At 50.5% G+C, this 22,632-nt stretch overlaps 1 protein-coding gene across 6 annotated transcripts in view; it reads right to left on the reverse strand.

The window, feature by feature from the left end:
• LOC138224421 (collagen alpha-2(I) chain-like) overlaps nt 1-22,632 on the reverse strand; it is a 69,236-nt gene that overhangs the window by 33,183 nt on the left and 13,421 nt on the right. The window lies entirely within an intron of this gene.

Raw genomic sequence — 22,632 nt, forward strand, 5'->3', positions numbered from 1 at the left:
GAGAAGAGACACGCTGTTAGAGCACAGACACGCAGTTAGAGAGGAGACACGCCGTTAGAGAAGAGACACGCCGTTAGAGCACAGACACGCCGTTAGAGAGGAGACACGCCGTTAGAGCACAGACACGCCGTTAGAGAGGAGACACGCCGTTAGAGAAGAGACACGCTGTTAGAGCACAGACACGCAGTTAGAGAGGAGACACGCCGTTAGAGAGGAGACACGCCGTTAGAGCACAGACACGCCGTTAGAGCACAGACACGCCGTTAGAGAGGAGACACGCCGTTAGAGCACAGACACGCCGTTAGAGCACAGACACGCCGTTAGAGAGGAGACACGCCGTTAGAGAAGAGACACGCTGTTAGAGCACAGACACGCAGTTAGAGAGGAGACACGCCGTTAGAGAGGAGACACCCCGTTAGAGCACAGACACGCCGTTAGAGAAGAGACACGCCGTTAGAGGAGAGACACGCCGTTAGAGAGGAGACACGCCGTTAGAGAGGAGACACGCCGTTAGAGCACAGACACGCCGTTAGAGGAGAGACACGCCGTTAGTGAAGAGACACGCCGTTAGAGCACAGACACGCCGTTAGAGAGGAGACATGCCGTTAGAGAAGAGACACGCTGTTAGAGAAGAGACACGCCGTTAGAGAGGAGACACGCCGTTAGAGAAGAGACACGCCGTTAGAGAAGAGACACGCTGTTAGAGCACAGACACGCCGTTAGAGAAGAGACACGCCGTTAGAGAGGAGACACGCCGTTAGAGAGGAGACACGCCATTAGAGAGGAGACACGCCATTAGAGAAGAGACACGCCATTAGAGAAGAGACACGCCGTTAGAGAAGAGACACGCTGTTAGAGCACAGACACGCCGTTAGAGAAGAGACACGCTGTTAGAGAAGAGACACGCTGTTAGAGCACAGACACGCAGTTAGAGAAGAGACACGCCGTTAGAGAAGAGACACGCCGTTAGAGAAGAGACACGCCGTTAGAGCACAGACACGCCGTTAGAGAAGAGACACGCCGTTAGAGAAGAGACACGCCGTTAGAGAAGAGACACGCTGTTAGAGAAGAGACACGCCGTTAGAGCACAGACACGCCGTTAGAGAGGAGACACGCCGTTAGAGAAGAGACACGCCGTTAGAGAAGAGACACGCCGTTAGAGAAGAGACACGCCGTTAGAGCACAGACACGCCGTTAGAGCACAGACACGCCGTTAGAGAGGAGACACGCCGTTAGAGAGGAGACACGCCGTTAGAGAGGAGACACGCCGTTAGAGAAGAGACACGCTGTTAGAGAAGAGACACGCTGTTAGAGCACAGACACGCAGTTAGAGAGGAGACACGCCGTTAGAGAGGAGACACGCCGTTAGAGCACAGACACGCCGTTAGAGAAGAGACACGCCGTTAGAGCACAGACACGCCGTTAGAGGAGAGACACGCCGTTAGTGAAGAGACACGCCGTTAGAGAGGAGACACGCCGTTAGAGAGGAGACACGCCGTTAGAGCACAGACACGCCGTTAGAGAAGAGACACGCTGTTAGAGCACAGACACGCCGTTAGAGAAGAGACACGCCGTTAGAGAGGAGACACGCCGTTAGAGAAGAGACACGCCGTTAGAGAAGAGACACGCTGTTAGAGAAGAGACACGCCGTTAGAGAGGAGACACGCCGTTAGAGAGGAGACACGCCGTTAGAGAGGAGACACGCCATTAGAGAAGAGACACGCCGTTAGAGAAGAGACACGCCGTTAGAGCACAGACACGCCGTTAGAGGAGAGACACGCCGTTAGTGAAGAGACACGCCGTTAGAGAGGAGACACGCCGTTAGAGCACAGACACGCCGTTAGAGAAGAGACACGCCGTTAGAGCACAGACACGCCGTTAGAGGAGAGACACGCCGTTAGTGAAGAGACACGCCGTTAGAGAGGAGACACGCCGTTAGAGAGGAGACACGCCGTTAGAGCACAGACACGCTGTTAGAGAAGAGACACGCTGTTAGAGCACAGACACGCAGTTAGAGAAGAGACACGCCGTTAGAGAAGAGACACGCCGTTAGAGAAGAGACACGCCGTTAGAGAAGAGACACGCCGTTAGAGCACAGACACGCCGTTAGAGAAGAGACACGCCGTTAGAGAAGAGACACGCCGTTAGAGAAGAGACACGCCGTTAGAGAAGAGACACGCCGTTAGAGCACAGACACGCCGTTAGAGCACAGACACGCCGTTAGAGAGGAGACACGCCGTTAGAGAAGAGACACGCCGTTAGAGAAGAGACACGCCGTTAGAGAAGAGACACGCCGTTAGAGCACAGACACGCCGTTAGAGCACAGACACGCCGTTAGAGAGGAGACACGCCGTTAGAGAGGAGACACGCCGTTAGAGAAGAGACACGCTGTTAGAGAAGAGACACGCTGTTAGAGCACAGACACGCAGTTAGAGAGGAGACACGCCGTTAGAGAGGAGACACGCCGTTAGAGCACAGACACGCCGTTAGAGAAGAGACACGCCGTTAGAGCACAGACACGCCGTTAGAGGAGAGACACGCCGTTAGTGAAGAGACACGCCGTTAGAGAGGAGACACGCCGTTAGAGCACAGACACGCCGTTAGAGAAGAGACACGCCGTTAGAGCACAGACACGCCGTTAGAGAAGAGACACGCCGTTAGAGAGGAGACACGCCGTTAGAGAAGAGACACGCCGTTAGAGAGGAGACACGCCGTTAGAGAAGAGACACGCCGTTAGAGAAGAGACACGCCGTTAGAGAAGAGACACGCCGTTAGAGCACAGACACGCCGTTAGAGAAGAGACACGCCGTTAGAGAAGAGACACGCTGTTAGAGCACAGACACGCAGTTAGAGAAGAGACACGCCGTTAGAGAAGAGACACGCCGTTAGAGAAGAGACACGCTGTTAGAGCACAGACACGCAGTTAGAGAAGAGACACGCCGTTAGAGAAGAGACACGCCGTTAGAGAAGAGACACGCCGTTAGAGAAGAGACACGCCGTTAGAGCACAGACACGCCGTTAGAGAGGAGACACGCCATTAGAGAGGAGACACGCCGTTAGAGAAGAGACACGCTGTTAGAGAAGAGACACGCTGTTAGAGCACAGACACGCAGTTAGAGAGGAGACACGCCGTTAGAGAGGAGACACGCCAATAGAGCACAGACACGTCGTTAGAGCACAGACACGCCGTTAGAGAGGAGACACGCCGTTAGAGCACAGACACGCCGTTAGAGAAGAGACACGCTGTTAGAGCACAGACACACCGTTAGAGCACAGACACGCCGTTAGAGAAGAGACACGCCGATAGAGCACGGACTTTATGTTTATGTTTAAAAAGTGAAAGAAAGCCTTATACTAAAAGATTTAGTTTAGAAATTTCTAGATTTTACATTTTTACAAATTTCCCTGGGAGCTGAAACTCTGCATTTGTCAGAGAATTTCTTCACTAATCCCCATTATACTTAATTAGTACTAATTAGTGTGTAATTAGTACAAACTGCCTCTTTCATGTTTTCCATCCTGTTCCACTCCTCCCCACCTCCACCTCTCCATCTTTCCACACCCTCTCTCTCTGAAACACACACCCCTCTTTTTGAAACACACACACCCCACTCTCTCTGAAACACACACACCCCTCTCTCTCTGAAACACACACACCCCTCTCTGATTCACACACACTCCTCTCTCTGAAACACACACACACCCCTCTCTCTCTGAAACACACACCCCCCCTCTCTGAAACACACACACTCCTCTCTCTGAAACACACACACTCCTCTCTCTGAAACACACACTCCTCTCTCTGAAACACACACTCCTCTCTCTGAAACACACACACTCCTCTCTCTGTAACACACACGATTCAGTTCAATTCAAGGTGCTTTATTGGCATGATCGATGGGTACAATCAGTGTTGCCAAAACCAAGCAAATACAGTTAACATAAAACAAAAACTCTAGACATTTACAGTAAAGACACAATCATAAAATATTTACATATAGACATATGGAGCATTATTGGGAGACAGGCTCACTGTTCCTCCAGCTGGGACAGGAGATCACACACTGTATTATTATTATTGAGAGACAGGCTCACTGTTCCTCAGGCTGGGACAGGAGATCACACACTGTATTATTATTATTGAGAGACAGGCTCACTGTCTGTTCCTCAGGCTGGGACAGGAGATCACACACTGTATTATTATTATTGAGAGACAGGCTCACTGTCTGTTCCTCAGGCTGGGACAGGAGATCACACACTGTATTATTATTATTGAGAGACAGGCTCACTGTTCCTCAGGCTGGGACAGGAGATCACACACTGTATTATTATTATTGAGAGACAGGCTCACTGTCTGTTCCTCAGGCTGGGACAGGAGATCACACACTGTATTATTATTATTGAGAGACAGGCTCACTGTTCCTCAGGCTGTGACAGGAGATCACACACCGTATTATTATTTTAGAGAGACAGGCTCACTGTCTGTTCCTCAGGCTGGGACAGGAGATCACACACTGTATTATTATTATAGAGAGACAGGCTCACTGTTTCTCACGCTGGGACAGGAGATCACACACTGTATTATTATTATTGAGAGACAGGCTCTCTGTTCCTCAGGCTGGGACAGGAGATCACACACTGTATTATTATTATTGAGAGACAGACTCCTGTCTGTTCCTCAGGCTGTGACAGGAGATCACACACTGTATTATTATTATTGAGAGACAGGCTCACTGTTCCTCAGGCTGGGACAGGAGATCACACAGTATTATTATTGAGAGACAGGCTCACTGTCTGTTCCTCAGTCTGGGACAGGAGATCACACAGTATTATTATTATTATTGAGAGACAGGCTCACTGTCTGTTCCTCAGGCTGTGACAGGAGATCACACACTGTATTACTATTATTGAGAGACAGGCTCACTGTCTGTTCCTCAGGCTGTGACAGGAGATCACACACTGTATTATTATTATTGAGAGACAGGCTCACTGTTCCTCAGGCTGGGACAGGAGATCACACACTGTATTATTATTATTGAGAGACAGGCTCACTGTTCCTCAGGCTGGGACAGGAGATCACACACTGTATTATTATTATTATTGAGAGACAGGCTCACTGTCTGTTCCTCAGGCTGGGACAGGAGATCACACACTGTATTATTATTATTGAGAGACAGGCTCACTGTCTGTTCCTCAGGCTGGGACAGGAGATCACACACTGTATTATTATTATTGAGAGACAGGCTCACTGTTCCTCAGGCTGGGACAGGAGATCACACACTGTATTATTATTATTGAGAGACAGGCTCACTGTTCCTCAGGCTGGGACAGGAGATCACACAGTATTATTATTATTGAGAGACAGGCTCACTGTCTGTTCCTCAGGCTGGGACAGGAGATCACACAGTATTATTATTATTGAGAGACAGGCTCACTGTCTGTTCCTCAGGCTGGGACAGGAGATCACACACTGTATTATTATTATTGAGAGACAGGCTCACTGTTCCTCAGGCTGGGACAGGAGATCACACACTGTATTATTATTATTGAGAGACAGGCTCACTGTTCCTCAGGCTGGGACAGGAGATCACACACTGTATTATTATTATTGAGAGACAGGCTCACTGTCTGTTCCTCAGGCTGTGACAGGAGATCACACACTGTATTATTATTATTGAGAGACAGGCTCACTGTTCCTCAGGCTGGGACAGGAGATCACACACTGTATTATTATTATTGAGAGACAGGCTCACTGTCTGTTCCTCAGGCTGGGACAGGAGATCACACACTGTATTATTATTGTTGTGAGACAGGCTCACTGTCTGTTCCTCAGGCTGGGACAGGAGATCACACACTGTATTATTATTATTATTGAGAGACAGGCTCACTGTTCCTCAGGCTGGGACAGGAGATCACACACTGTATTATTATTATTATTGAGAGACAGGCTCACTGTTCCTCAGGCTGGGACAGGAGATCACATACTCCTGAGTTCCCTCCACCCTCCCCCAGAAGGATTCAGACCTGGTGTGATTCTAGCAGGTGTGGGAACACACACCATCTCTCTCTGAAACACACACACCCTCTCTCTCTGAAACACACACACACACACACACACACACACAAACACCATCTCTCTGAAACACACTGTGACACTCCCACACTCACTCTCACTGTGACACTCCCACACTCACTGTGACACTCTCACACTGACTCTCACTGTGACACTCCCACACTCACTCTCACTGTGACACTCCCACACTCACTCTCACTGTGACACTCCCACACTCACTCGCACTGTGACACTCTCACACTGACTCTCACTGTGACACTCCCACACTCACTCTCACTGTGACACTCTCACACTGACTCTCACTGTGACACTCCCACACTCACTCTCACTGTGACACTCTCACACTCACTCTCACTGTGACACTCTCACACTGACTCTCACTGTGACACTCCCACACTGACTCTCACTGTGACACTCCCACACTCACTCTCACTGTGACACTCTCACACTGACTCTCACTGTGACACTCCCACACTCACTCTCACTGTGACACTCCCACACTCACTCTCACTGTGACACTCTCACACTGACTCTCACTGTGACACTCCCACACTCACTCTCACTGTGACACTCCCACACTCACTCTCACTGTGACACTCCCACACTCACTCTCACTGTGACACTCCCACACTCACTCTCACTGTGACACTCCCACACTCACTCTCACTGTGACACTCCCACACTCACTCTCACTGTGACAGTAGCCCCACTGCTCCCACACTCAGCCAGTCGCAGACCCTGGCCTTCAGCTCTGTAGACGGGGCGGGGGGCGGGGCTGTGTGATGGACAGGGGTGGGGGGCGGAGCTGTGTGATGGACAGGGGCGGGGCAGTGTGATGGACAGGGGTGGGGCAGTGTGATGGACAGGGGTGGGGGGCGGAGCTGTGTGATGGACAGGGGGCTGTGTGATGGACAGGGGCGGAGCCATGTGATGGACAGGGGCGGGGCAGTGTGATGGACAGGGGGCTGTGTGATGGACAGGGGCGGAGCCGTGTGATGGACAGGGGCGGGGCTGTGTGATGGACAGGGGCGGAGCCGTGTGATGGACAGGGGCGGGGCTGTGTGATGGACAGGGGCGGGGCTGTGTGATGGACAGGGGCGGAGCCGTGTGATGGACAGGGGGAGGGAGGGATGAGCTGTTTCTCCTACAGCAGTTCTTGAGCAGCAATCAATCATGATCAGTTCAAGGACAGCATGACCTGTATGTACCTATAGCACACATGATGCCTGGAACATGACGGAGCCTCTCTCCCCCTCTGCCCCCCTCTCTCTCGTGATAGTCATAATAATAATAATAACTTACACACTGTCCCTCTCTCTCCTCTGCCCTCCTCTCTCTCCCTCGCTCTGCTTCTCTGCTCCTGTTTCCTGTCCAGTTTCAATGTCCAGGCTATGGTCACTGAGCCTGTCCTCTCTGGGCAGTCAGGTCTGCCTGTGTCCAGTCTCTCTGTCCAGGCTGCGGTCACTGAGCCTGTCCTCTCTGGGCAGCCAGGTCTGCCTGTGTCCAGTCTCTCTGTACAAGCTGTGGTCACTGAGCCTGTCCTCTCTGGGCAGCCAGGTCTGCCTGTGTCCAGTCTCTCTGTACAAGCTGTGGTCACTGAGCCTGTCCTCTCTGGGCAGCCAGGTCTGCCTGTGTCCAGTCTCTCTGTACAAGCTGTGGTCACTGAGCCTGTCCTCTTACGTGTGTCTGAGTGACAAGGCTGTAAGAGCCCGAGTGGATCAGACAGCTGTGGAGGTGGATCAGGGCTGTGCTGTGTGTGTCCCTCTCCTCTCATTGCTGACGCACAGTCACGATGCTCGAGCAGCATCAGAGAGTGTGAATTCGCTCATCACACTCTTGCTGCTAAATATAGACCCCAGCGCCCCTGCGCACTGCACTGCCTGCTGTACAGCACCTGGGCACCAGGGCAAGAGGGCACCAGGGCACCAGGGCAACAAGACAGCCGGGCACCAGGGCAACAAGACAGCAGGACAGAAGGGCACAAGGGCAACAAGACAGCCGGGCACCAGGGCAAGAGGGCACCAGGGCAACAAGACAGCAGGACACCAGGGCAACAAGACAGCAGGGCACCAGGGCAAGAGGGCACCAGGGCAACAAGACAGCCGGGCACCAGGGCAACAAGACAGCAGGACACCAGGGCAACAAGACAGCAGGACACCAGGGCAAGAGGGCACCAGGGCAACAAGACAGCAGGGCACCAGGGCAACAAGACAGAAGGACAGAAGGGCACCAGGGCAAGAGGGCACCAGAGCACCAGGGCACCAGGGCAACAAGACAGCAGGGCACCAGGGCAAGAGGGCACCAGGGCAACAAGACAGCAGGGCACCAGGGCAAGAGGGCACCAGGGCACCAGGGCAACAAGACAGCAGGACAGAAGGGCACCAGGGCAAGAGGGCACCTGAGCACCAGGGCACCAGGGCAACAAGACAGCAGGACACCAGGGCAAGAGGGCACCAGGACAACAAGACAGCAGGACAGAAGGGCACCAGGGCAAGAGGGCACCAGGGCAGCATGGCACCAGGGCACCAGGGCACCAGGGCAACAAGACAGCAGGACAGAAGGGCACCAGGGCAAGAGGGCACCAGGGCAGCATGGCACCAGGGCACCAGGGCAACAAGACAGCAGGACAGAAGGACACCAGGACAAGAGGACAGTGGGACAGGAGAGAGGAACAGGACAGGAGGACAGTGGGACACCAGGACAGGACAGGACAGCAGGAATGCCTGACTCCCGGGGAGAGCAGCACACTGGCACGGCCCCCAATCTGGCTTCCAGGCTGGCTCTGATCCTTATTAATGCTCTGGCTTTTACAGGCAGGTGAGAAAGGATCACAGAAACAGAGAGACACTTGTCCAGCTGGCCTCCCAGGGCTGGTGGCACCGAGACCGTTCCACTACTCTCCCACTCTCCTCCCTCCTCCAGCACCGGGCCTGAGTCGGAGTGGGAGCGAGGTTGGGAGAGAGTGACAGCCTGGGGCACAGACAGCACCTCCCCTCTCCTTTTACACCAATCGCCTCTTTCACTGCAATCACCTGGAGAAGACAGCTCAGGGCTTGACGAGGCAGGGTGAGGGGGGAGAGGAGGAGAGAGGAGAGATGGGAGGAGGGAGAGAGAGGAAGGGACAGAGCAGAAGAGAGAGGAGGAGAGAGAGGAAGGGAGAGAGGGCGATGACATGAACACAGAGGGAAAGGGGAGTTAGGGAACAAGAATGGTACAATCACTACTGCTGGATTCAGGCTTAGATTCCAAAGGACTTTACTGGGACACAGGTAACCCTGAGGTTCAACCTGTCAACCCCTTGTGCGACACACAGTGAGGATCGACACACAGGTACCCCTGGGGTTCACCCTGTCACAACCTGAGGGACACACAGAGAGGATCGGCACACAGGTACCCCTGGGGTTCACCCTGTCACAGCCTGAGGGACACACAGGTACCCCTGGGGTTCACCCTGTCACAGCCTGAGGGACACACAGTGAGGATCGGCACACAGGTACCCCTGGGGTTCACCCTGTCACAGCCTGAGGGACACACAGTGAGGATCGGCACACAGGTACCCCTGGGGTTCACCCTGTCACAGCCTGAGGGACACACAGAGAGGATCGGCACACAGGTACCCCTGGGGTTCACCCTGTCACAGCCTGAGGGACACACAGTAAGGATCGGCACACAGGTACCCCTGGGGTTCACCCTGTCACAGCCTGAGGGACACACAGAGAGGATCGGCACACAGGTACCCCTGGGGTTCACCCTGTCACAGCCTGAGGGACACACAGTAAGGATCGGCACACAGGTACCCCTGGGGTTCACCCTGTCACAGCCTGAGGGACACACAGAGAGGATCGGCACACAGGTACCCCTGGGGTTCACCCTGTCACAGCCTGAGGGACACACGGACAGGATCGTGGGTCTCTCTCCCACTTTCTGGATGTATTGAGCACCAGACTGGTGAAATTGGATACCCGATACAGATACACACACACGGGCACGATGACACACACATGGGCACACACACACACGGGCACACACATGGGCATGATGACACACATGCACACGGGCACGATGACACACTGGCACAAACACACACAGGCACGATGACACACACGGGCATGATGACACACTGGCACAAACACACGGGCATGATGACACACACGGGCATGATGACACACTGGCACAAACACACATAGGCACGATGACACACACACAGGCACACGCACACTGGCACAAACACACACGGGCCTGATGACACACACACGGGCACAAAGACACACACACATGGGCATGATGACACACACACATGGGCATGATAAGATACACACAGACACACAGACACATGGGCACAATAAGACAGAGACAGCATGAGCACCACAGAGCCACTACAAGCACACAGTACTCACACTGTTACACTACAAGCACACTGTTACACTACAAGCACACAGCACTCACACTGTTACACTACAAGCACACTGTTACACTAAAAGCACACTGTTACACTAAAAGCACACAGTACTCACACTGTTACACTACAAGCACACTGTTACACTACAAGCACACCGTACTCACACTGTTACACTACAAGCACACTGTTACACTACAAGCACACAGCACTCACACTGTTACACTACAAGCACACTGTTACACTAAAACCACACAGTACTCACACTGTTACACTACAAGCACACTGTTACACTACAAGCACACAGCACTCACACTGTTACACTACAAGCACACTGTTACACTAAAAGCACACAGTACTCACACTGTTATACTACAAGCACACTGTTACACTACAAGCACACCGTACTCACACTGTTACACTACAGCCACACTGTTACACTAAAAGCACACAGTACTCACACTGTTACACTACAAGCACACTGTTACACTACAAGCACACCGTACTCACACTGTTACACTACAGCCACACTTTTACACTACAAGCACACAGTACTCACACTGTTACACTACAAGCACACTGTTACACTACAAGCACACCGTACTCACACTGTTACACTACAGCCACACTGTTACACTAAAAGCACACAGTACTCACACTGTTACACTACAGCCACACTTTTACACTACAAGCACACAGTACTCACACTGTTATACTACAAGCACACTGTTACACTACAAGCACACAGCACTCACACTGTTACACTACAGCCACACTGTTACACTACAAGCACACAGTACTCACACTGTTACACTACAAGCACACTGTTACACTACAAGCACACAGTACTCATACTGTTACACTACAAGCACGCTGTTACACTACAAGCACACAGTACTCACACTGTTATACTACAAGCACACTGTTACACTACAAGCACACAGCACTCACACTGTTACACTAAAAGCACACAGCACTCACACTGTTACACAACAGCCACACTGTTACACTAAAAGCACACAGCACTCACACTGTTACACTACAGCCACACTGTTACACTACAAGCACACAGTACTCACACTGTTACACTACAAGCACACTGTTACACTACAAGCACACAGTACTCATACTGTTACACTACAAGCACGCTGTTACACTACAAGCACACAGTACTCACACTGTTATACTACAAGCACACTGTTACACTACAAGCACACAGCACTCACACTGTTACACTAAAAGCACACAGCACTCACACTGTTACACAACAGCCACACTGTTACACTAAAAGCACACAGCACTCACACTGTTACACTACAGCCACACTGTTACACTACAAGCACACAGTACTCACACTGTTACACTACAAGCACACTGTTACACTACAAGCACACAGTACTCACACTGTTACACTACAGCCACACTGTTACACTACAAGCACACAGTACTCACACTGTTACACTACAAGCACGCTGTTACACTACAAGCACACAGCACTCACACTGTTACACTACAGCCACACTGTTACACTACAAGCACACAGTACTCACACTGTTACACTACAAGCACACTGTTACACTAAAAGCACACAGTACTCACACTGTTACACTACAGCCACACTGTTACACTACAAGCACACAGTACTCACACTGTTATACTACAAGCACGCTGTTACACTACAAGCACACAGTACTCACACTGTTACACTACAGCCACACTGTTACACTAAAAGCACACAGCACTCACACTGTTACACTACAGCCACACTGTTACACTAAAAGCACACAGCACTCACACTGTTACACTACAGCCACACTGTTACACTAAAAGCACACAGCACTCACACTGTTACACTACAGCCACACTGTTACACTACAAGCACACAGCACTCACACTGTTACACTACAGCCACACTGTTACACTACAAGCACACTGTTACACTAAAAGCACACAGTACTCACACTGTTACACTACAAGCACACTGTTACACTACAAGCACACCGTACTCACACTGTTACACTACAAGCACACTGTTACACTACAAGCACACAGCACTCACACTGTTACACTACAAGCACACTGTTACACTAAAACCACACAGTACTCACACTGTTACACTACAAGCACACTGTTACACTACAAGCACACAGCACTCACACTGTTACACTACAAGCACACTGTTACACTAAAAGCACACAGTACTCACACTGTTATACTACAAGCACACTGTTACACTACAAGCACACCGTACTCACACTGTTACACTACAGCCACACTGTTACACTAAAAGCACACAGTACTCACACTGTTACACTACAAGCACACTGTTACACTACAAGCACACCGTACTCACACTGTTACACTACAGCCACACTTTTACACTACAAGCACACAGTACTCACACTGTTACACTACAAGCACACTGTTACACTACAAGCACACCGTACTCACACTGTTACACTACAGCCACACTGTTACACTAAAAGCACACAGTACTCACACTGTTACACTACAGCCACACTTTTACACTACAAGCACACAGTACTCACACTGTTATACTACAAGCACACTGTTACACTACAAGCACACAGCACTCACACTGTTACACTACAGCCACACTGTTACACTACAAGCACACAGTACTCACACTGTTACACTACAAGCACACTGTTACACTACAAGCACACAGTACTCATACTGTTACACTACAAGCACGCTGTTACACTACAAGCACACAGTACTCACACTGTTATACTACAAGCACACTGTTACACTACAAGCACACAGCACTCACACTGTTACACTAAAAGCACACAGCACTCACACTGTTACACTACAGCCACACTGTTACACTAAAAGCACACAGCACTCACACTGTTACACTACAGCCACACTGTTACACTACAAGCACACAGTACTCACACTGTTACACTACAAGCACACTGTTACACTACAAGCACACAGTACTCACACTGTTACACTACAGCCACACTGTTACACTACAAGCACACAGTACTCACACTGTTACACTACAAGCACGCTGTTACACTACAAGCACACAGCACTCACACTGTTACACTACAGCCACACTGTTACACTACAAGCACACAGTACTCACACTGTTACACTACAAGCACACTGTTACACTAAAAGCACACAGTACTCACACTGTTACACTACAGCCACACTGTTACACTACAAGCACACAGTACTCACACTGTTATACTACAAGCACGCTGTTACACTACAAGCACACAGTACTCACACTGTTACACTACAGCCACACTGTTACACTAAAAGCACACAGCACTCACACTGTTACACTACAGCCACACTGTTACACTAAAAGCACACAGCACTCACACTGTTACACTACAGCCACACTGTTACACTAAAAGCACACAGCACTCACACTGTTACACTACAGCCACACTGTTACACTACAAGCACACAGCACTCACACTGTTACACTACAGCCACACTGTTACACTAAAAGCACACCGTACTCACACTGTTACACTACAGCCACACTTTTACACTACAAGCACACAGTACTCACACTGTTATACTACAGCCACAGTTACACTACAAGCACACAGTACTCACACTGTTATACTACAGCCACAGTTACACTACAAGCACACAGCATTCACACTGTTAAACTATGACAGCTACTGAAACAATACAGTCCTCAACTCCGTCTCTCTCTACAGTGACAGGACTGTCCTCAGCTCCGTCTCTCTGTACAGTGACAGGACTGTCCTCAGCTCCGTCTCTCTCTACAGTGACAGGACTGTCCTCAGCTCCGTCTCTCTCTACAGTGACAGGACTGTCCTCAGCTCTGATACCCTCTAGAATCTCCCACTGTAGTCTTCTCAGTACAGTCCCTGTGAGCTCTGTTGCTGAGCCACTCAGATTCTCTGATATTCTCAGTACAGAGACTGATGACATATGGCTACACATAGACTCCCATGAATTATTCAGTACACTGATTTATAAATACGCTGAAGCTGTCTCTCTCTGTTTAGCCCCCTCGTCGTGTGTCTGTTTACCCCATCCTCCCGATCTGTGTCACCTCTCCTCCCAATGTGCTCCTCAGGTCTCTCCTGCTCCTCACACTCTGCTCGTCACAGCTCCTCGTGGTCTTCCTGACTCTTCTCCATTCTCTCTGTCCCTAAATTTCCCTCTCTCTCCTACCCTCGCCCTCGCCCTGTAGCAGAGAGACAGCAGCACAGTGACTTACACACACACTGGCGCTCTGACACACTCGGACACAGTGATACACACACACACTGGCGCTCTGACACACTCAGACACAGTGACATACATACACTGGCACTCTGACACACTCAGACACGGTGACATACACACACACTGGCGCTCTGACACACTCAGACACAGTGACATACACACACACTGGCGCTCTGACACACTCAGACACAGTGACATACACACACACTGGCGCTCTGACACACTCAGACACAGTGATACACACACACACTGGCTCTCTGACACACTCAGACACAGTGATACACACACACACTGATACACAGACACTAGCACACACACACTTCCTGGGGCTTGGTGTTTGCTGTAGAAGGTGTGTTCAGAGAGCCCAGGATGTTTACCAGCGTCACACAGTTACATCCTGAAAGCAGCTTCTAGGATCGAGCAAACACATGGGCACTATTCTTCAAGCAGCACAGTGATCACGAGTCATCCTCATCGTCAGAAACATTCGTCATCACTGCAGCTTTAAGTCCCGGTGTGTGTCAGAGTGTGTATCAGTGAGTGTGTCAGTACATCAGTGTGTAACAGTGAGTGTGTCAGTACATCAGTGTGTGTCTGCGTGTGTACCAGTGAGTGTCAGTACATCAGTGTGTAACAGTGAGTGTGTCAGTACATCAGTGTGTGTCAGAGTGTGTACCAGTGAGTGTGTCAGTACATCAGTGTGTGTCAGTGTGTACCAGTGAGTGTGTCAGTACATCAGTGTGTGTCAGTGTACCAGTGAGAGTGTCAGTACATCAGTGTGTGTCAGAGTGTGTACCAGTGAGTGTGTCAGTACATCAGTGTGTGTCAGAGTGTGTACCAGTGTGTCAGTACATCAGTGTGTGTCAGAGTGTGTATCAGTGAGTGTGTCAGTACATCAGTGTGTGTCAGAGTGTGTATCAGTGAGTGTGTCAGTACATCAGTGTGTAACAGTGAGTGTGTCAGTACGTCAGTGTGTGTCAGAGTGTGTATCAGTGAGTGTGTCAGTACATCAGTGTGTAACAGTGAGTGTGTCAGTACATCAGTGTGTGTCAGTGTACCAGTGAGTGTGTCAGTACATCAGTGTGTGTCTGCGTGTGTACCAGTGAGTGTCAGTACATCAGTGTGTAACGGTGAGTGTGTCAGTATATCAGTGTGTGTCAGAGTGTGTACCAGTGAGTGTGTCAGTATATCAGTGTGTGTCAGAGTGTGTACCAGTGAGTGTGTCAGTACACCAGTGTGTGTCAGTGTACCAGTGAGTGTGTCAGTACATCAGTGTGTGTCAGAGTGTGTACCAGTGAGTGTGTCAGTATATCAGTGTGTGTCAGAGTGTGTACCAGTGAGTGTGTCAGTATATCAGTGTGTGTCAGAGTGTGTACCAGTGAGTGTGTCAGTACACCAGTGTGTGTCAGTGTACCAGTGAGTGTGTCAGTACATCAGTGTGTGTATCAGTGAGTGTGTCAGTACATCAGTGTGTGTCAGAGTGTGTATCAGTGAGTGTGTCAGTACATCAGTGTGTGTCAGTGTGTGTATCAGTGAGTGTGTCAGTACATCAGTGTGTGTCAGTGTACCAGTGAGTGTGTCAGTACATCACTGTGTGTCAGAGTGTGTACCAGTGAGTGTCAGTATATCAGTGTGTGCCAGAGTGTGTACCAGTGAGTGTGTCAGTACATCAGTGTGTGTCAGAGTGTGTACCAGTGAGTGTGTCAGTACATCAGTGTGTGTCAGAGTGTGTACCAGTGAGTGTGTCAGTGTACCAGTGTGTCAGAACATCAGTGTGTGTCAGTGTACCAGTGAGTGTGTCAGTACATCAGTGTGTCAGAGTGTGTACCAGTGAGTGTGTCAGTATATCAGTGTGTGTCAGTGTACCAGTGAGTGTGTCAGAACATCAGTGTGTGTCAGTGTACCAGTGAGTGTGTCAGTACATCAGTGTGTCAGAGTGTGTACCAGTGAGTGTGTCAGTACATCAGTGTGTCAGAGTGTGTACCAGTGAGTGTGTCAGTACATCAGTGTGTCTCAGAGTGTGTACCAGTGAGAGTGTCAGTACATCAGTGTGTGTCAGAGTGTGTACCAGTGAGAGTGTCAGTACATCAGTGTGTGTCAGAGTGTGTACCAGTGAGTGTGTCAGTATATCAGTGTGTCAGTGTACCAGTGAGTGTGTCAGTCGATCAGTGTGTCAGAGTGTGTACCAGTAAGTGTGTCAGTACATCAGTGTGTCAGAGTGTGTACCAGTAAGTGTGTCAGTACATCAGTGTGTCAGAGTGTGTACCAGTGAGTGTGTCAGTACATCAGTGTGTCTCAGAGTGTGTACCAGTGAGAGTGTCAGTACATCAGTGTGTGTCAGAGTGTGTACCAGTGAGTGTGTCAGTATATCAGTGTGTCAGTGTACCAGTGAGTGTGTCAGTCGATCAGTGTGTCAGAGTGTGTACCAGTAAGTGTGTCAGTACATCAGTGTGTCAGAGTGTGTACCAGTGAGAGTGTCAGTACATCAGTGTGTGTCAGAGTGTGTACCAGTAAGTGTGTCAGTACATCAGTGTGTCAGAGTGTGTACCAGTGAGTGTGTCAGTACATCAGTGTGTGTCAGAGTGTGTACCAGTGAGTGTGTCAGTACATCAGTGTGTGTCAGAGTGTGTACCAGTGAGTGTGTCAGTACATCAGTGTGTCAGAGTGTGTACCAGTGAGTGTGTCAGTACATCAGTGTGTGTCAGAGTGTGTACCGGTGAGTGTGTCAGTATATCAGTGTGTGTCAGAGTGTGTACCAGTGAGTGTGTCAGTACATCAGTGTGTGTCAGTGTACCAGTGAGTGTGTCAGTATATCAGTGTGTGTCAGTGTACCAGTGAGTGTGTCAGTAAATCAGTGTGTGTCAGAGTGTGTACCAGTGAGTGTGTCAGTGTACCAGTGAGTGTGTCAGTACATCAGTGTGTCAGAGTGTGTACCAGTGTGTCAGTACATCAGTGTGTCAGAGTGTGTACCAGTGAGTGTGTCAGTATATCAGTGTGTGTCAGAGTGTGTACCAGTGAGTGTGTCAGTATATCAGTGTGTCAGAGTGTGTATCAGTGAGTGTGTCAGTACATCAGTGTGTGTCAGTGTACCAGTGAGTGTGTCAGTATATCAGTGTGTGTCAGAGTGTGTACCAGTGAGTGTGTCAGTATATCAGTGTGTGTCAGAGTGTGTACCAGTGAGTGTGTCAGTACATCAGTGTGTCAGAGTGTGTACCAGTGAGTGTGTCAGTATATCAGTGTGTGTCAGAGTGTGTACCAGTGAGTGTGTCAGTACATCAGTGTGTCAGAGTGTGTACCAGTGAGTGTGTCAGTACATCAGTGTGTGTCAGAGTGTGTACCGGTGAGTGTGTCAGTATATCAGTGTGTGTCAGAGTGTGTACCAGTGAGTGTGTCAGTACATCAGTGTGTGTCAGTGTACCAGTGAGTGTGTCAGTATATCAGTGTGTGTCAGTGTACCAGTGAGTGTGTCAGTAAATCAGTGTGTGTCAGAGTGTGTACCAGTGAGTGTGTCAGTGTACCAGTGAGTGTGTCAGTACATCAGTGTGTCAGAGTGTGTACCAGTGTGTCAGTACATCAGTGTGTCAGAGTGTGTACCAGTGAGTGTGTCAGTATATCAGTGTGTGTCAGAGTGTGTACCAGTGAGTGTGTCAGTATATCAGTGTGTCAGAGTGTGTATCAGTGAGTGTGTCAGTACATCAGTGTGTGTCAGTGTACCAGTGAGTGTGTCAGTATATCAGTGTGTGTCAGAGTGTGTACCAGTGAGTGTGTCAGTATATCAGTGTGTGTCAGAGTGTGTACCAGTGAGTGTGTCAGTACATCAGTGTGTCAGAGTGTGTACCAGTGAGTGTGTCAGTATATCAGTGTGTGTCAGAGTGTGTACCAGTGAGAGTGTCAGTACATCAGTGTGTGTCAGTGTACCAGTGAGTGTGTCAGTACATCAGTGTGTCAGAGTGTGTACCAGTGAGTGTGTCAGTATATCAGTGTGTATCAGAGTGTGTACCAGTGAGAGTGTCAGTACATCAGTGTGTGTCAGTGTACCAGTGAGTGTGTCAGTACATCAGTGTGTCAGAGTGTGTACCAGTGAGTGTGTCAGTATATCAGTGTGTGTCAGAGTGTGTACCAGTGAGAGTGTCAGTACATCAGTGTCAGAATGTGTACCAGTAAGTGTGTCAGCTGATTAGTGTGTCAGAGTGTCAGTATACTGTATCAGTGTCTGTCAGTGCAGTGTGTAACAGTGTACAGTCTGTACATTGCATCAGTCAGTGTGCATGCTGTATTGTATATCTGTGTGGAGAGTGTGTGTGTCTGTCAGTGTGTGCACGCTGTGTATGTGAGCAGTGTGCCTGTCAGTACAGTGCATCTGTCAGTGTGTGTGTGCAGTGTGAGTGCATACCTGTGGAGTGTGTGTCCACTGTGCACTGTGTGTGTTCAGCGTGCACTGTGCAGTATGCATGGGAAGTGTGTAGTGTGCGCAGTGTGCAGTAGGTGTGCACAGTGTGCAGTATGTGCAGTGTGCAGTAGGTGTGCGCAGTGTGCAGTAGGTGTGTGCAGTATGTGCAGTGTGCAGTAGGTGTGCAGTAGGTGTGTGCAGTGTGCAGTAGGTGTGCGCAGTGTGCAGTATGTGCAGTGTGCAGTAGGTGTGCAGTAGGTGTGTGCAGTGTGCAGTAGGTGTGTGCAGTGTGCAGTATGTGCAGTGTGCAGTAGGTGTGCGCAGTGTGCAGTAGGTGTGCAGTATGTGCAGTAGGTGTGTGCAGTGTGCAGTAGGTGTGCAGTATGTGCAGTAGGTGTGTGCAGTGTGCAGTAGGTGTGTGCAGTGTGCAGTAGGTGCAGTGTGCAGTAGGTGTGCGCAGTGTGCAGTAGGTGTGCAGTATGTGCAGTAGGTGTGTGCAGTGTGCAGTAGGTGTGTGCGGTGTGCAGTAGGTGTGCGCAGTGTGCAGTAGGTGTGCAGTATGTGCAGTAGGTGTGCGCAGTGTGCAGTATGTGCAGTGTGCAGTAGGTGTGCGCAGTGTGCAGTAGGTGTGTGCAGTGTGCAGTAGGTGTGCGCAGTGTGCAGTATGTGCAGTGTGCAGTAGGTGTGCGCAGTGTGCAGTAGGTGTGTGCAGTGTGCAGTATGTGCAGTGTGCAGTATGTGCAGTGTGCAGTAGGTGTGCGCAGTGTGCAGTATGTGCAGTGTGCAGTATGTGCAGTGTGCAGTAGGTGTGCGCAGTGTGCAGTGTGCAGTAGGTGTGTGCAGTGTGCAGTAGGTGTGCGCAGTGTGCGCAGGTGTGCGCAGTGTGCAGTAGGTGTGTGCAGTATGTGCAGTGTGCAGTATGTGCAGTGTGCAGTAGGTGTGCGCAGTGTGCAGTATGTGCAGTGTGCAGTATGTGCAGTGTGCAGTAGGTGTGCGCAGTGTGCAGTATGTGCAGTGTGCAGTGTGCAGTAGGTGTGTGCAGTGTGCAGTAGGTGTGCGCAGTGTGCGCAGGTGTGCGCAGTGTGCAGTAGGTGTGTGCAGTATGTGCAGTGTGCAGTATGTGCAGTGTGCAGTAGGTGTGCGCAGTGTGCAGTATGTGCAGTGTGCAGTATGTGCAGTGTGCAGTAGGTGTGCGCAGTGTGCAGTATGTGCAGTGTGCAGTGTGCAGTAGGTGTGTGCAGTGTGCAGTAGGTGTGCGCAGTGTGCAGTAGGTGTGCGCGGTGTGCAGTAGGTGTGTGCAGTATGTGCAGTAGGTGTGCGCAGTGTGCAGTAGGTGTGCGCAGTGTGCAGTAGGTGTGCGCGGTGTGCAGTAGGTGTGTGCAGTATGTGCAGTAGGTGTGTGCAGTATGTGCAGTAGGTGTGCGCAGTGTGCAGTGTGCAGTGTGCAGTAGGTGTGTGCAGTGTGCAGTAGGTGTGCGCAGTGTGCGCAGGTGTGCGCAGTGTGCAGTAGGTGTGTGCAGTATGTGCAGTGTGCAGTATGTGCAGTGTGCAGTAGGTGTGCGCAGTGTGCAGTATGTGCAGTGTGCAGTATGTGCAGTGTGCAGTAGGTGTGCGCAGTGTGCAGTATGTGCAGTGTGCAGTGTGCAGTAGGTGTGTGCAGTGTGCAGTAGGTGTGCGCAGTGTGCAGTAGGTGTGCGCGGTGTGCAGTAGGTGTGTGCAGTATGTGCAGTAGGTGTGCGCAGTGTGCAGTAGGTGTGCGCAGTGTGCAGTAGGTGTGCGCGGTGTGCAGTAGGTGTGTGCAGTATGTGCAGTAGGTGTGTGCAGTATGTGCAGTAGGTGTGCGCAGTGTGCAGTAGGTGTGCGCGGTGTGGACACAAGCTGGCAGGGGAAGGGACTCCAGTCACAGCTGTGTTGACAGAGATTTCCAGGTCCTGACACTGGATGAGCTCCTGAGAGAAACCATAGTCCAGTCAGGGCGCGGCCAGTCCTGTCTGGTCCAACTGACCCCAACAACATCCACACCACTCACACTTTCACCAGCTTTCTCATGAAGGGTGCTGTACAAGGAACCAGACCTCCTCGGTCTCGAAAGCAGGAGATAAAGAGGAGGCTTGACTCCAGTCAACACAGGGGGAGATCCGAGGAGGAGCAGACTGGATTAACCCACAGAACCATTTCACGCTTGCTTAGGACGGGACCCAGAAACTTTACTGCATACAGAGAGCTGACAGTGTCTGGAATAGGACAGGTGCCTTAGGCCAAATTTCTATTTTATTTAAAGAAATGTCTGGATGAAATTTGAAGTGAGCTCTGCTACTGAACTGCCTAACCAGCAAGATGGGTGGAAGAGCCTTTCGTCTGCCTCTCTAAACTGAAACTGGACTGACTTGGTCCCTGAAAACAGTGCCCTGACAGCCTCGCCCTCTCTCCCTCAGTCACTCTTGCTCTCCTCCTGGGTTCCACTTCCTCTCTCTCCGAAGCTCAGACTCACACAGCTCTCTGGAGACGCGCTGAGAATCCAGCTCAGCCTTGCCAGAAGGAAAAAATTCTGTTTCATCTCCTCTTGTTTGAAGGAAGAGCTGAAACAGAATGAGAGCAGCTGGGATTGTCAGTCTACTAGTCTTCTTGCCTGCCTGACTGTGAGTCTGTCTGTCTCTGAGTGCTCCTGTCTGTCTGAGCTTGCCAGTCTATAAGTCTGTCTGTGACTGCCCTCTTGACTCTGACTGCCCTCCTGTCTGTGAGTCTGTCTGTGACTCTGCCCTCTTGTCTGTGAGTCTGTCTGTGACTCTGCCCTCTTGACTCTGACTGCCCTCCTGTCTGTGAGTCTGTCCTCCTGTCTGTGACTCTGACTTCCTGTCTGTGACTCTGACTTCCTGTCTGTGACTCTGCCCTCCTGTCTGTGACTCTGCCCTCCTGTCTGTGAGTCTGTCTCTGACTCTGTCCTCCTGTCTCTGACTCGGCCCTCCTGTTTGCTGATGTTATTTAGCTTTTCTCTCTAGTATTCAGTACCAGAGGTCAGGGACACACTGTTCCCTTGCAATTCTAGAATACAGCCCGCTCCTACCCACGAGTTACCCTGGTAATCTCCTCTGTGCCTTTTCTCCGGCTGTAATCCGATTAGGAGTAACAAGGCGCCTATTTCACCTCCTCCTGTGAGGATTACAGCACACAACAGGAGAGAAGCAAACCAAGGTGAGAAAGCTTCAGAAAGCATGAAACATAATAGTAATACCTAATTACCCTTTCACTCAGCTCAGATCTATAACCTCACATTACCACAGAGAGCTGTAGATAGTGTAGACACTCAGTCCAGCTCCTCTGTAACTTCACACTAACACTCCCTCATCAGAGCTGGAGATACTGTAGAGACACTCAGTCCAGCTCCTCTGTAACTTCACACTAACACTCCCTCATCAGAGCTGTAGATACTGTAGAGACACTCAGTCCAGCTCCTCTGTAACTTCACACACTCCCTCATCAGAGCTGTAGATACTGTAGACACTCAGTCCAGCTCCTCTGTAA

The sequence above is a fragment of the Lepisosteus oculatus genome, chromosome 21 (genome assembly GCF_040954835.1).
Source record: "Lepisosteus oculatus isolate fLepOcu1 chromosome 21, fLepOcu1.hap2, whole genome shotgun sequence".
In the NCBI taxonomy this organism is placed as follows: domain Eukaryota; kingdom Metazoa; phylum Chordata; class Actinopteri; order Semionotiformes; family Lepisosteidae; genus Lepisosteus; species Lepisosteus oculatus.